This window comes from Euprymna scolopes, chromosome 30, assembly GCF_053919585.1.
Source record: "Euprymna scolopes isolate OS-2025 chromosome 30, ASM5391958v1, whole genome shotgun sequence".
Lineage (NCBI taxonomy): Eukaryota > Metazoa > Mollusca > Cephalopoda > Sepiida > Sepiolidae > Euprymna > Euprymna scolopes.
This window is the reverse complement of record NC_136511.1, coordinates 45,008,823-45,024,150: the sequence shown is the minus strand read 5'-3', so window position 1 is coordinate 45,024,150 and position 15,328 is coordinate 45,008,823. Positions and strand designations below refer to the sequence as shown.

The 15,328-nt window shown below is 35.1% G+C and overlaps 1 protein-coding gene across 2 annotated transcripts in view; it reads right to left on the bottom strand.

The window, feature by feature from the left end:
- The window catches only part of LOC145254782 (breast cancer anti-estrogen resistance protein 3 homolog), a 432,885-nt gene that overhangs the window by 335,809 nt on the left and 81,748 nt on the right, over positions 1-15,328 (bottom strand). The window contains exon 1 of one of the 2 annotated variants that reach the window (XM_080113562.1): positions 13,956-14,186. The exons of the other annotated variant lie outside the window; for it this stretch is intronic. The gene's annotated coding sequence lies outside the window, so the exon portion shown is untranslated. Of the gene's footprint in view, positions 1-13,955; positions 14,187-15,328 lie in introns of those variants that run through there. 2 annotated transcript variants of the gene reach the window in all.

Here is a 15,328-nt window from a genome sequence, read left to right as displayed (position 1 = left end):
ATGGTGTTCCCTAAAACTGAATTCTTGCGCCAACACTCTGCAACATCTACATCAGTAACATGCCCACAACTACTTCAATAAAGTTGGGATGCGTAAACGACTGTGTGTTGGCTAATTAATCAGACAGCTGGGAGGAACTGGAAATAACGCTGACTGAGGACACCACCCTTATGAAAACCTTCTTTGACAAGTGGTACTGAAGAACGAACACCAAAAAGACAGTTACATCAATCTTCCATTTCAACAACCATGAGGGAGACCAGACGAACCCTTCAGGTTAAAGCTGATGAAGCAGCCCTACTCTTGATCAATTTCCTAAGTACCTGGAAATCACCCTTCATAGAATGCTGTCCTATCAGATGCACCTTAGGGAATGTGCAAATAAGATTACCAAAAAAATAAAAAGCGTCCTAAAGGAGGTAGTTGAAACACAATGGGGAACTTCTCAAAGAGTCCTCAGAACAGCAGTCACATTCTGCTACAGTGTTGCAAAATATTGCGCACCAGCATGGTCTCAGAGCCAACACTCTAGATCAATGAACAAAAAGCTCAGAGAAACCATGTGTTTTACTTTGATATCTGAAGTCAACGCCAACACAATAGTAACCAGTAGCAATCTCAATCGCACCACTCCACATATGGAGGAATGAGGCAACTCAAAAATGGATTCAAAACGTTAAAGCGGACACCAGTGACTTACCAATCCAACAAATTTTAAAAAATGCCCCATATACCTCCAGACTTAAGTCCCGAAAGCCCTTCTACAAATGAAAAATTAAAAATTTCGACCCAGTTGAGACATGGCAGGAGGAATAAAAAAGGAAGGGGACATCATTGAAGGCCTATCTTTGTGCCTCCCAGGTTTTGCTACAAATAGTAGGAAGCAGTGGGTAGCCGCAAATAAGAACAAGACACTGCAGTAAACAAACATAGGTGGAGACAAATAGACTCCCCAATCTGCCCAAAGTGAAAGAATGCCCCCGTCCCCTCCAGAACACAGACCATCTGATCCTACACTGGCCAGTCACAATTTCTCAGACTAGCAAAAAAAATAGTGGTGTACAGGTCTTATGCATACAATACTACCATTTGTATTATATATACACATATATATATATATATATATATATATATATATATATATATATATATATATATATATATATATATATATATATATACACTTCGGAATAGTTTTTTTATTTAACAATCAGTGGTTATGTAAACGTGAGATTGTTGGTTTACAAAATATTACTGGCAGTAATATTCTATAAGTTATCCCATATATATATATAGATTTTGTTATTGTTTTTTTTTTTTTTTGTTTTTTTTCAAGCGATACATACGGTTAATATTGGCTCCGCCTCGGAGCTCATTTTTTTATTTACTTAGAAAGTCGCCCTTTTTAATTTGGACGTATATAACATTTTTATTTATTTATTATTTTTAAAACAGTAATCTACGTACACGCGTGTTTCGAGGTCATTACCTCTCGTCAGCGTAGTTCAACTGTTTCTAGGGATCGAACCTAAGACCATCGCTTGAAAAAACAAAACAAAAAAACAACAATAACAGAATCTAAATTTATAAGCGATAAAAATAAACAGTATAATTAATCTAGGGATTATGGCCTAACGGTTAAGGCACCGGACTGTGGTAAACATGGTCTGAGGTTCGATCCCTAGAAACAGTTGAACTACGCTGACGAGACTCGAAACACGCGTGTATGTAGATTACTGTTTTAAAAATAATAAATATATATATATATATTATAGAAAACTTGAATGTCTACTGGAGAGAACTAGAATACCTACTAGACACTGTCCTTGATTTTCTTTGGTTTCTCTATACAGAGTTTTGTCAGAACAGCCTGGCATAAGGATACTTGCCCCTACAATTAAACCCTGACTAAATATTCAAAATAACATAATATTCAAAGCCCAAATAAAATCTCACTATGCCTATCCTACATTGACGAGGATTGGTGCACTATCTCGAAAAGATGTTGCATCAAGTAACAATACCAAGCTGGATACTCCACCAGATTAGATGAATTCTTGTCCTGGAATCCAGTAAGACCAAGAAACAAAAAACATATATACTATAACATTGTTAATTTGTCAATAGGAATAGTAATTTTCTTCTTGCCTAACTTCTTTATTAGCTCAATGTTTGAGAGATAAAAGAGAACAGTAATGAAATATTCGAATATTTTTATGGCAAGTGCTCGACTGAACTCCTATCTATAGTCCACCCTTACCAAACTTTCACATAAAACACTCGACTATCCACAACCACTATATACGATTTCCCCCACTCTCTCTATTTATGCCTAAATCTAAACGCAGATTCCATTAACAAAGCTTCTTTCCCAGAACTGCCCGCCTTTGGAACACTGTTCTACTGGCATACTTCCCAGTTTGATACAATATGGCAGCCTTCAAATCTAATGTAAACAAATTTTTGTTGAGCCGTCCCCATAAATAATGAAATAGTACCCAATTTACACCATTAATGATTACTACACTACCACCTTAGACTCATTAACTCTTATCCTCGAGTGGCCTTCGGGCCTTGATAAGTGGTGAGTCCCAAGTTAAATAATAAAAATCTGTGGATCTCATATAGAGATCAAGTGTTAGCCCCAAGAAGAAAACTTGAAATAAGAAAACGAAGTATTATGCATATAACAAGGCTATTTAGGTCGTTTGAAAGCTTTGTTATCTTGGTGATACTATTTAAAAACGGCCTTGTGCCTAATTTGCTCAGTGGGGGAGCAAATAAATACCATCTTGGTGATACTATTGAAACGCAAGGAGGAGTCATTACTAACCAGCAGAGCATTATCACTTTTACTATTAAGTATATATACGTAGTGCAATGATGTATGGAAGTGAAATCTGCTCAGCGGGAGTTGAGGAGTTGCACGGAGAGAACTGAAATGAGAATGATACGATGTATGTGTTATGCTAGTCTGGAAGGCATGTTTAGATTCAGCTAGCTGGACGCCCGGCGTTGCCCAGTCGTACAATACGCGTAAACATAATATTTTAATTTATGCAGATTGCTTGTGTATTATTATAGAATCAATCCTCTATTGATTATTATATATTACGAGGAATAATTTTCCCAGTGGACTAATTTGCAAAAAAAAAAAAAAAAAAATAATAATAATAAAAAAAAAAAATGAATAAAAATAAATAGAAAAATAAACAAATAAATAATAATAATAAAAAAATTAGTAATGATAATGTCATTCATCGAATTCCGTCTGTGTTTGTTTACAATATCACGTCAGCTGATATTTGGGGTTGACAATGAATGCACTGAAAAAGTCACTTCTGATAAATGTTTAGTTTTAAAATATGCAAACGAAGAAATGATTTGCGGCGATTTTAAATGGTACTTATTCTTTTATCATAAATTGAACTCATTAATAAGAAAAAAATTAAAATAAAATGGTGAGTAACCCGGGCTTGAACAGATGATCATTTGATCTGTAGTTGAATGCTCTACAATTGAGTTATATCTTCAGGCGAAAATGAATCCGTTTTTTTTTTTAAGAAATGATTTGCTGAGATTTTATTATTTCTCTTTGCCAGTGTAACGTAAAATATTCCCCTGTAAAAATTCTTCTTTTTTATCTATAAAGAAATGAAAGACTATTTTTGAGATCGGATTTTTCGATTTTCGATACTTATTGGATGAATTTCTGCACAAAACATATCTAAGAACACTGCCAGATATATAAATTACCTTTGTGTGAAATTTGCAAAAGATAGGTTCAGCCGTTTCGGAACCTATGAGGAACTCGCACACAAAGTGACTTTTATATAATAGTAGAGATAGAGATTACTTTAAAAGGAAGATAATCATCATATCATATGAATCTGAAGATTTTATTGTTGGCATTGGTTTCCCCGATATTTTTCTAGTCATAATTCTTTCTAGAAAGACAATGGGTACTTACGGGAGGAACCACATGATAGTTGCCAATGTTCTAAGTGAAAGTGATTTTTGTGGAATTAACTGGATTTGAACTTGGGACAGTCTGTCTCATTAACCACTGAACCACTGTCACTAGGAAGAGTGTACAGAACAGAAGACTTCGTTGGTTTAGTCACATTGAAAGCAAGGAAAAGGAAAGTAATATTCCCCGCTACTCTACTCATCTTAAATGGACAGTAGCTATTTAAGAAATAAGTGTTAGCCCCTGAAAGGAGCCCATGGTACCCAAGGAATAAAAAAAAACCCAAACAAACAAAACACAATACAAAAAACAAAACAAAAAAACAACCGCACACAATACAAAAAAAAACAAAACAAAAGAAAACCCAAAACAACAAAAAACACAATACGAAAAACAAACAAAAAAAACAATGCAAAAAACGAAAAACACAAAAACACAATACAAAAAAAAAACAAAAGAAAACACAAAAAACAATACAAAAAGCAAAAACAAAAGAAAACACAAAACACAATACAAAAAACAAAAACAAAAGAAAACACTAAACAACAAAAAAAAACACAATACAAAAACAATAGAAAACACAGAACAAAAATACACAATACAAAAAACAAAAACAAAAGAAAACACAAAACAACAACAACAACAACAACAACAACAACAAAAGCACAGTTCTTTTAATTTGTTTTCATTATTTGTCACTTTCACTGCAACAATTACCACAGTACCACATTTACTTTATGGACAACCTCATTAAAAATATCTCTAACCTCCTAAGGTGGAGTACTGTTGTCACATCTGGGGAGAAGCTTCTCAGAACACAGTTTCCTGTTTTGGACAACATACAAAACCGGCTTCAAAATCTTGTAAGCAATGTTCTTTTTTCCTCCTTGGAATCTCTTTCTCATAGAAGAGTCTGTTTCTGCTTTATCATTATTTTCATGCAAAATATTCACAAAAAACACTCGTCCATCTACAACCATTGTCCACAATTTTCTCTGCTCTGTCAGTTCCTAAAACTAAATGCAAATTCTATGAACAAAGTTTCTTTCCTAGAACTTCTCACCATGAGGCTGCTTTCTAACTGACTATTACAAGATTGTTTTCAAGTCTAATGTAAACAAGTTCTTGTTGGGGTGTCCTCTTAAATAATCAAATTCTATTCAATTTCTTCCACTATGAATCATTATGATCTTGTCTCACTGATCACAGCTTAGCTTTTTGGCTAGGAAGAAAGTGTAGTATCTGTTCTGATGCTACACTTAGTCTATTTGGTCCTCGATCAGTGAAGTGAATTCCTTCTAGATTGAGACAATTTAAATTTTTGTTCCAATCCAGAGTGCTCCTTTTGGGGAGGTGGAATTTTCTCATGTTAAAAACCGACCATGCATGTAATTTTGCTTTTATGGGGAGACAAGTAAATAAGAATGTTTATTTTCGAGGGACTTTGCGCCTTGATAAGTGGTGAATCACATCTTAACCAGAAGACCTACTGAGCATTGTCTAATATATAAAGCATTGTGAATTATGAAATGATCTCTACAAACGATAAAAGCAAATGGTCATGATTGCTTACACTCTTTCCTTCGCTTTCTCCCTGGAGTTGACAGTCGGTAGCTCTATACTTACGGTGGCAAGGCCTGGGAGGGTGGACCTTCTAGGTATTATCCACGCGGTATACCTCAGTCCAACAGGTGCTGGGCCGGTTCCCGGACCCTCACCTGTCGGGCTGAGTGTCAAGTAATGAATCCTTGACGAGTACTTCTACCCTGTCTCCCTTCAGCCAAAGCTGCTAGGAGACACATCCCCATCAGACGAACTAATGGTGGGAGGTGACGAATGGATTCGCCAATCATTTTTATAACCACCGGCTGTGCTAAACAACCAATGAAAACCTTTTAAAATTATTATAAAAATTGTCGAATTGTAGATTCAATCAGTTCGCCGTTAACCACGCCACGGACTGCATTTGATTCTTGTCCGCCATCTTGGTTACTGCCAATTACTGATCTGAACCACGCCGCCATCTTTGTTCAACATAATGTCTCAAAACTTAACAATAGGAGACAGTAGCAGCGGAAAATTCACAAACACTATATATTGTAAAATATAGAATGAGTCATTTATTTAATAAGGATATACATACATTTATTTGGAGGATAAGGGGGAGTCTTTATACCAAGGTATTTCGAAGCCTAATGCTTCTCATCAGAAGAGTATAGAAGGTGCGAGGTAACATAATAGGGGTATGACGTCTAGCGAGGGAATCATCAGGAATGAAATAAATCAATAAAAGTATTGTTGTTGTTAGAATTTAATATAGCCCCCCCCCCAAGAAAAAGGGGGAGCGTACTCTATAAAGTGTAGTTTAAAAAGGAGTATAGGGTTTCTATCATATTTTTAAATAATGTAAGTAGTTTTTGTATTTAAGATTCAGAAGGAGGTATAGGGGTAGTTGGGTTGTGGTTCTATTTTATCCGTATGTAAGAGGTATAGTGTCTATGCAGGAGATTTACGTTAAAGGTTTTTTTCGACAATGGTAATCGAGATAACAACAGCACTTAGAGGCGGTGTATGTTTTCACGCGTAAAATAAGGATGAAGAATTAAAGCGATGATGTATATACTAAACAGGATTATGAAAGTAACTTATATCGCAACATTACTTATAAAGAGAATATGGCTGTATCGTGATGTTATGAGATTAATGCAAGTTAGGTTGTGGATTACATGGGGGGAGTGTACTAGGGTTTTAATTTAGTAGGGTAGGGGAAGGTCCGAAGGTGAATTAAAGGGGTCAGTTATGAGGTAGGTATTGGTGTGAGTTTGTAAGATTTGGTTGGTTGTTTTTGTTTTACGGCATATCAACCATTTTCAGGTTATTTAATGCCGAATCTAGTTATTTTGAGGAACGATTTTTAATGGAGTATATATATATATATATATATATATATATATATATATATATATATATATATATATATATATATTTTACATCAGATTCTATTTAACCCATAGTTGGGACCCTAACAGGTACTACCACTCCGGGTCAGAGTGGACCTGGGAGCAATGGCAATTAAAGGGTGGCTCCACACTCCACAAAGCCCGCAAGCTGGGGCCTCACCATCGGATATAGTTTTAGGTCATATCCAGGACCGAGTTTGTAAGAGTATAATTATAATTTTCAGTAGATAACGTATGGTGGGTGATATGTGGTGGTAATGCTAGGGATACCTTGTTGTTAGGAGGGAAGGGAGTGCGTGTGAAATTTAAGGTAAACGCATAAAGATAGGAGAGTAAATTTGAGAGAAGTAGATAAAGGGGCAAACTAATAATTGGGGGTTGGAAAAAAATGGCGCGAGGGGATAATAGGGGAAGGGTATAATAATGAAAATAATAATCATAAATCGATAAAAAATTGTTAATTGGGAGCGATAGTTGGAGCGATAGTTGGAGCGATAGTTGGAGCGATAGTTGGAGCGATAGGGTACATGTATACAAAAGTGAGGCATAAAGGGGTAAATTATCAATATAGGTTTAGCCAGTAAAACTGAGAGTTCGGTGAACGAGATACTATCCCTTTAGATACAAAGCTCTAGGCCAGGAAAAAGTTCCAAAGGGCAGGAAAAAGTTTGCAGATGTCCATGTTATTATCCGTAATTTTCTGAACAAGCAGGATATAAACAGTTTATATCCTGCTTGTTCATTCCAGAGGAGATAGAGAAAAAAGATATGGAGACAGACAGACATATAGGCTTTATATATATATATATATATATATATATATATATATATATATATATATATGTGTGCGTTTGGATTCTTAATCCGGCAGGGGGATATGATGCATCTAGTGTGTTAGGTATAAGTTAGTGTTAAGTTCATGGTGGCATACCTTCTCGCTTCCAGCTAACACTGCTGGCTAACCTCGTGGTGAAAAGGGAGCAGCTATGCATAAGTCTTCCCTGCCAGTACATAGCCTCTCCATCATCAAGACTGCTACAGTGCCTCCACGTTAGCCACACAGGCTAAACTTGTAGGAGATCTCGGAGTAGTAGGCAACCCCAGAGGTAGTGCGTTATGGCCCACCGATGTGTGGACATGCCCTGGCACACTACCAACCCATACCCCACTCTCCTCTGCTGCCAGTCTTCGCGGGTTCACTCCACTGGACATGAGCATTGGAGGTTCAGAGGGTGTCTATCTGATGCGCAACAGATACTGCACCTAAACTGAGCAAGCAAGTTTGAAGCCAAGGTGGAAAGTCCTGCAATGATGGAGTGAGACTACACCAACACCGAGGGATAAAGCACTGAGGCCCCAACTAGTCATCGTCAAGATTGATGGACTACATGACGATGATGAATTCACTCGTCAATTTCGACGTATGAGCTCCGCCCACAACAACTAAGTTGTTTGAAAATCCACACAGATAATTTGTTTATAGTGGTGAAGGCTTTGTATAGAACCAACCACACTTTTTGGTTACAAGTGCTAATCTCACTCGGTGGAATGACTGCCACAAGATAGAACATGCAGAAGACCTTAGACGTTTACATCAGTGTTTCTAGATGCATGTCTTGACGAAGACTGGGGGTACATTTCTCCCAGTGAATTAATGCGCGCTCAAGATACCAACCTCGAAATTTCTACGTCTCGACGGGGTACATAAAGCGTCTAGCAGTCCCAAATAGTCACTCATATGGTACTGGCCAAGCTCATCGTGGCTTAACTTCGGTGATCAGTTAAGAACCAGTCTTTCAACGTGATTATGCCGTTATACACACGCATATATATATGTCATCCATATATAGTACTGTTTCGCTGTATCATAGCCCATCAGTACGACTAGACCAGCATCTACACCATCGAGTTAATAGTCGGTAGTTCTAATATTCGGTCAATGTCTTCTTTCGTTAAAAAATAATTTTTTTTAGCCCAATTCATATTATGTGTCCGTGTGGTCAATAGCCCTACACACATACGCTCCAAAATGGCCTCTACCAACGCTAGGGACCATGCTACAGCATATCTCCATAGTGGCACCCAGCGAGGAACGAATCTAGTTCGCTTAACATAAAATAAAGTTATTATATGTCATTGTCTGTCGACTAACGGTACTACAAGCAACATGGATTCATTTTAATTGAAACTTACCCAAGCACGAGATAGATGAATAAATATCACGCACCCCCCCTCCCTCACCATTGCTAAGTTTTATCCAAGTTGCCTTTAAAATTGTTGAATATTTGTAAACACATTTTTTTTTTGTGTTCGAGAAAAGACGAGAATAACCTATTTTTGGTTTCTTTCAACTTGTCCGTTTCGACGCGTTGGAAAGATCTGAAGAGTTTTTAACTGACAACCAACGAAAAACGGTCAAGGCGGAACGAACGGCAGAGTTAGTGCGACTGCGACACACAGACACAGACACACACACACACACACACACACACACACACACACACACACACACACACGCGTATTAATGGATATATACACTAGCAACTATACTAGCAATTACACACACACACACACACACACACACACACACACACACACGTTAATATGTTACTGTTGGGACGATTAATCAGAATCGGAAAAATCGGAACTTTTTGGGGTATTGGAATCGGTAAAATTTGTGTATATTTTACAAGGCACAAAACGATACTATTTAATCATCTTTGTTTTATTTGATTTTGTTTAAAACAAAATCTGCCACTGTTAGTATGATAATAAATAACTAGCGGGACCCATGGAAATTCCACAGGGAACTCATTCATATGTAATATATTGATGTTGGCATTCTGTAGATGTTCAGTGTAAATGGAGACGCTCTGATATTATTGTAGCTTTTTTGTTAAAACTGCAAAAGTATTTATCTAAGCTAGCAAGAACGGCCGGCAAAGCCCGGTCGTAAAGTACGCTTAAATATGATATTTTAATTCTTGCAGATTTTGTATATATTATTATAGAGTTAATGTTCTATCGATTTTTATATTTTATAAAGTTGCGATTTCAAAAATAAAAAAAATATATCCATATGACTTGGGTGCATTAGCTTTAATCGAAACTGAAATAAAAACTTATGAAGAAAATTATATATATATATATATATATATATATATATATATATATATATATATATATATATATATATATATATATATATATATATATATATAACTTGAGTTCCTTCAGCCATAATCGAAACCGAAACCAAAACGTATGAAGAATTCTTGGTAAAATTATTTATGACAAGAAATGGAAGTACATAACAATTAAACGACCCGGATGTAAACGCGACACAGAAAATAACACACACGCTATCGTATTAATATATAGATAAATATTTATTGATTTAAAATAGCCAGTAAAACTAAAATCTATAGGTCACACCCTACCACAAGTGTGTTTTTACGTTTGAGAAAATATCTGTATATTTAACATTTTTTTTTTTTTTTTACCGTAATCTGGGAAAAATAACAACTTTAGAGTTAAATATTTATAGATTTATAAAGAATCGGAATCGGTATTTGTATCGGAATCGGGAAAAATATTGGAATCGTCCATCGACGATATATATATATATATATATATATATATATATATATATATATATATATATATATATATATACTCGGGTTTTTTTATATTCAAAAGTAATGGACTAATGAATTCAACGAGGTTGTTAGATAGTGCTCAATAAAAAGAGCTGATAATACTTGTTTATTGTTATATAAACATGCTCACATCCCGCTGCTACAAATAGCCACTTGTTTCAATCAAACAACAGATATCATCAGGCAGCGACTTGACTATTCAAAAGTTCAATGAATAACTTATTTATGAATAATTTATTTATTCATTGAACTTTTGAATAGTCAAGTCGCTGCCTGATGATATCTGTTGTTTGATTGAAACAAGTGGCTATTTGTAGCAGCGGGATGTGAGCATGTTTATATAACAATAAACAAGTATATATATATATATATATAAAGCTGAATGTCTGTGTGTGTGTCTGGTCACGAATAGGCTCCTATATGGTTGACTATTTAAAAAAAAAACTGATTACATATAACGATAGAAGATGTATCGAAGCACAGGAATGGGTATGTTTGACCTGGCAGAACGGTGGTTCATTAAAATTGTGGGGTCTGCGTTCGCGCCTGGTCCACGAAGTATGGAAATAAAAAATTTAAAAATTAAAAAAAAAACGTTTACAAGTGTTTTGTACATAAGAATACTTTGATAAGTATGTTTTAACTTAAATAGGGATAGTATAATAAAATTGTGGGGTCTGCGTTCGCGCCTGGCCTCCATAGAATGGAAAAAGGCAGACACTTTAATAAAGACTTTTCATATCTATCTGCGTAAGTATACTTTGATAATTATGTTTCAGTTTGAAGAAATATGGAATAATAAAATTCTGGGGTGTTCGTTCGTATCTGACCTCCATAGAATGGAAATATGTCACAAAATTTAACAAGGTTTTTTTTAATATAGATCCACAGAATATTGTGAAAAGTGTTTCAGTGTGAACAGGTATGGTATAATAAATTATGGGGTTTATCTATTTCATTTTTTACTTTCATCATATTTTGCTTAGGTTTTGATACCCCCAAATTCAACCCAAATTTACAACCCTTCCTTTTCATAACCTATCATACTTTCATAAATCAGAGTCCATTTTCTGTAGACTGTTTATATATATATATATATATATATATATATATATATATATATATATATATATACACACACACTATAAACACACTGTTCATTCATCAAGAACTTTTTGATAAACAGTAGTTTCCATTGATATAGATCTAGAAAATTAAATCCATACAACCATTATATATATATATATATATATATATATATATATATATATATATATATAGTAGCAAGGAGACCCGATGGTGCCTGGGATTGAATGATGATCAACGAATGTTTCATATTCTCATTGTAAGCGAAATCGGTGTAATCACCCAATTTTCAATCAACTCGATTGACTGCTCTATTCGAGTACCAATAGTAGTGCACCGGGCGGAAGCTTCACATGCCACCACTCAGTGACTTTGCCCACTATATATTCTAGTTTACATTGCACTGTAGAGAACTTGCTGTTGATTTTATAATTTTTTTTATATACAATTGCTTGAATTAAAGTTTAAAATGCAAAAGCCAAGTATCATGCTTCAATTGTGCTTTAAACAGAAACATTCATTTCGACCGCGCCCCTGTCATATCAAAGAACCTACTGTTGATTTTATATGTGGAGCCTTTCGGCTTGTGCGGTAATAAAACTTCTCAAATGCACTTGTGATGTTAGGCTGTGTAAGGTGTTCCTTTTTTCATCAGACTATTTCGATTATCGATACTTATCGAAGACATTCCGATAAAAAACCTATCTAAGAACACTGCCAGACACATAAAGTACCTTCGTGTGAATTTTCATAAAAATTGTCCCAACAGTTTTCGAGTCTATACGGAACAAACTCACACACACACAGTTCCTTGCACGCATGTACGTGTGTGAGAGAACTTAAATAGCTTCTGGACACTATCCTTGAATGTCTAAGGTCTCCCTATGCGGGGGTTTGATGAGAGAACTTTAATGGAATATTCCAATATCTATTCATCTCCCATGGGATTACGGGTTTGCCGCAGGAAAGGAACTTTTGACTGAAGTAAAATGAAACAAGCCAAAGAAGTGCATATACATCTCTCTCTCTCTGTCTCTCACACACACACACACACACACACACATATATATATATATATATAGCAGTAAGTTATAAAAATATATATATGGTGATTACGCAGAATATTCTGTATAGCTTAAATTTACCTAGCTCTACTTATGTATTGAGCACTGTTGAAGTAAATACTTAAAGTTTACGCATAAAATTATACTTTCGTATATTAATTTATGTAATTAAATGAAGTAGTCATGTGTGTGTGTATATATATATATATATATATATATATATATATATATATATTACACACACAAAAGCATATGCATCTATCCATCTATACATGCATATACACACGCATATGATTATATATATATATATATATATACACATGCATTTATCTTTCTATCTATATATATATACACACACACATATGCATCTATCTATATACAACATACATACATATATATACATACGCACTCGCATATGCATATATATATGTACATGCACGCACGCATATGCATCGATCAATACAGATCGATATATCTATCTATATATATATACACACGCATCTCTCTCTCTCTCTCTATATATATATATACATACATACATCTATCTATACATATACACACTCGCATCTATCTATACATATATATACATACACATACACACATATTTACACACATACGATTATGCATGTTTAAATATACTTATGCATATGTATTTGCATATAGACATTATATATCCACAAATCTTATATATGAATTGAATGTATATCGACAAATACCCACACAGACATATATATCTACTTATTTAGTCTGTTGCTTTCCTTCGGGGATGAAACAAACGTATAAGTTTAATTTTATACTATTAAGCTCTACAGTCTACACATGTATACGAAGCAGTAAGAATATATATTACTTAAATACCGAAAAATTATACAACAGACCCAAGCAACACGCGCGAGCGTGCGCGCGCACACACACACACACACCTTTGTGAACACTTTAAGATGTCAATATATACTATGTTCATATACAATATATATACATGTATACAGAGATTTATATATACTTAAATACCGAAAAACTACACAAGCGCTCGTGAGCACACGCACGCGCACACACACACACACGCGCGCACACACACACACACACACACACACACACACACACACACACGCACACGTCTTTGTGAAGACTTGTTTTAACATGTCAACAAAGTAACGTTCAATTTGACACGTAAATGACAAAATACACATACAGACCAACAAAAGCGTGTTCATACCTTGTACCGTTTCGCTTATCATTCGGTGGATTCGTAAACAAAAGTCCGTGCGCGTGTTTTCGTGTTTAGAATAACCCGTTGCCGAGGAAGAAGTGTCCGCGATATACGTGTTCCGTGTTTCATAACCCATTAATAAGACTAGACGAGACGGGACGGGGAAAAAAAAAGAAGTAGGTGGAGGAGACGCGAATAACAAGAAGGCACACGAGACGTAGAAGGTGGCCGCCCGGCAGGCTGTGGTCTTGTTTGCTTTTTTTTTCTAGCCCCCCCCCCTTCCCTTCGCTTCTACTACGCTCATGTGTTAACGATGTTTTACTACTAAGTTACTGTATAGCTCTTCTGGGTAACATCTTCCCATTCTTTGGGAACGGGGTGACAAGCTTTGGCAAATTCGGTAAGGCTCGCACTTTTCGACAAGACCAGATTAATTTGGATTCTTCCACGGTGCGGTTGGCGGGTGGGATGGGGTGAGAGGGAGGGTATTCAGAGCATATTCGTTGATGTTGTTGGCATGTCCTAACTTTAAAAGCGTCGTATGTGCACGTGTGCGAGTACGGAGCCAGCGTGGTGCACTAGTGCACCTGAATAATCGGCACCCTCCTTGCAATTTTTAATCCTTTTCGTCTTTTTTCAAATATTTCTGCAGATTTTTATTTTTTAAACTCATGTTCACCACTTACAAAGCGTATTGCCACTTGGACGTAAGGGGCTACTATTTGGGGGCATGTCTAGGAAAGATTAACAAGATATTTGTTTACGTTACATTTAAACTTCTGCATGTGTCAGAAATTTCGTGAAAAATAGTGAATAATTCCACCCCGCCTTTCCAAGTTTATAACTCCTCGAAAAATGTAATTCAAGCCCTATTTTTTTTTTCACTTAAAAGAGCAAGGACCAAGGTTTCATTTAAAAAACAAAAAAAACAAAAAAACAACGTGTTTAAAAAAAAGAGAAGGTTTTAAACTTCGGACTTTACAGGTAAATTTCTAAAAAAACGCTACTTTTTTTTGTTTTAAATTTGAATATATTATTTATTGATCTTTTATCTTCAATTTGTGATATATAAAACTTTGGAACCTAAATTATTTACTTTTTAATAGACATTTGAAAATGGAGGGGGTGCGTGAATTAAAAAAAAAACGTTTGTCTAAAATATTATATTCAGTTTATTGGAAAGAGCATAAAATTTCACATTGACCCTGAAAATATCGTAAAAATAGAATCAATAGAAAAATTTTGATAGATTTTTAAAGTTTAAAAATTGAAAAATATTAAGTTCGTAAAATTCATTACTGTTTTTTTAAAAATTAAAAAAAAATATTTCTATTACTTTTAAAACAACTTTAATAGTTTATTTTGGAAGTATAATCCAT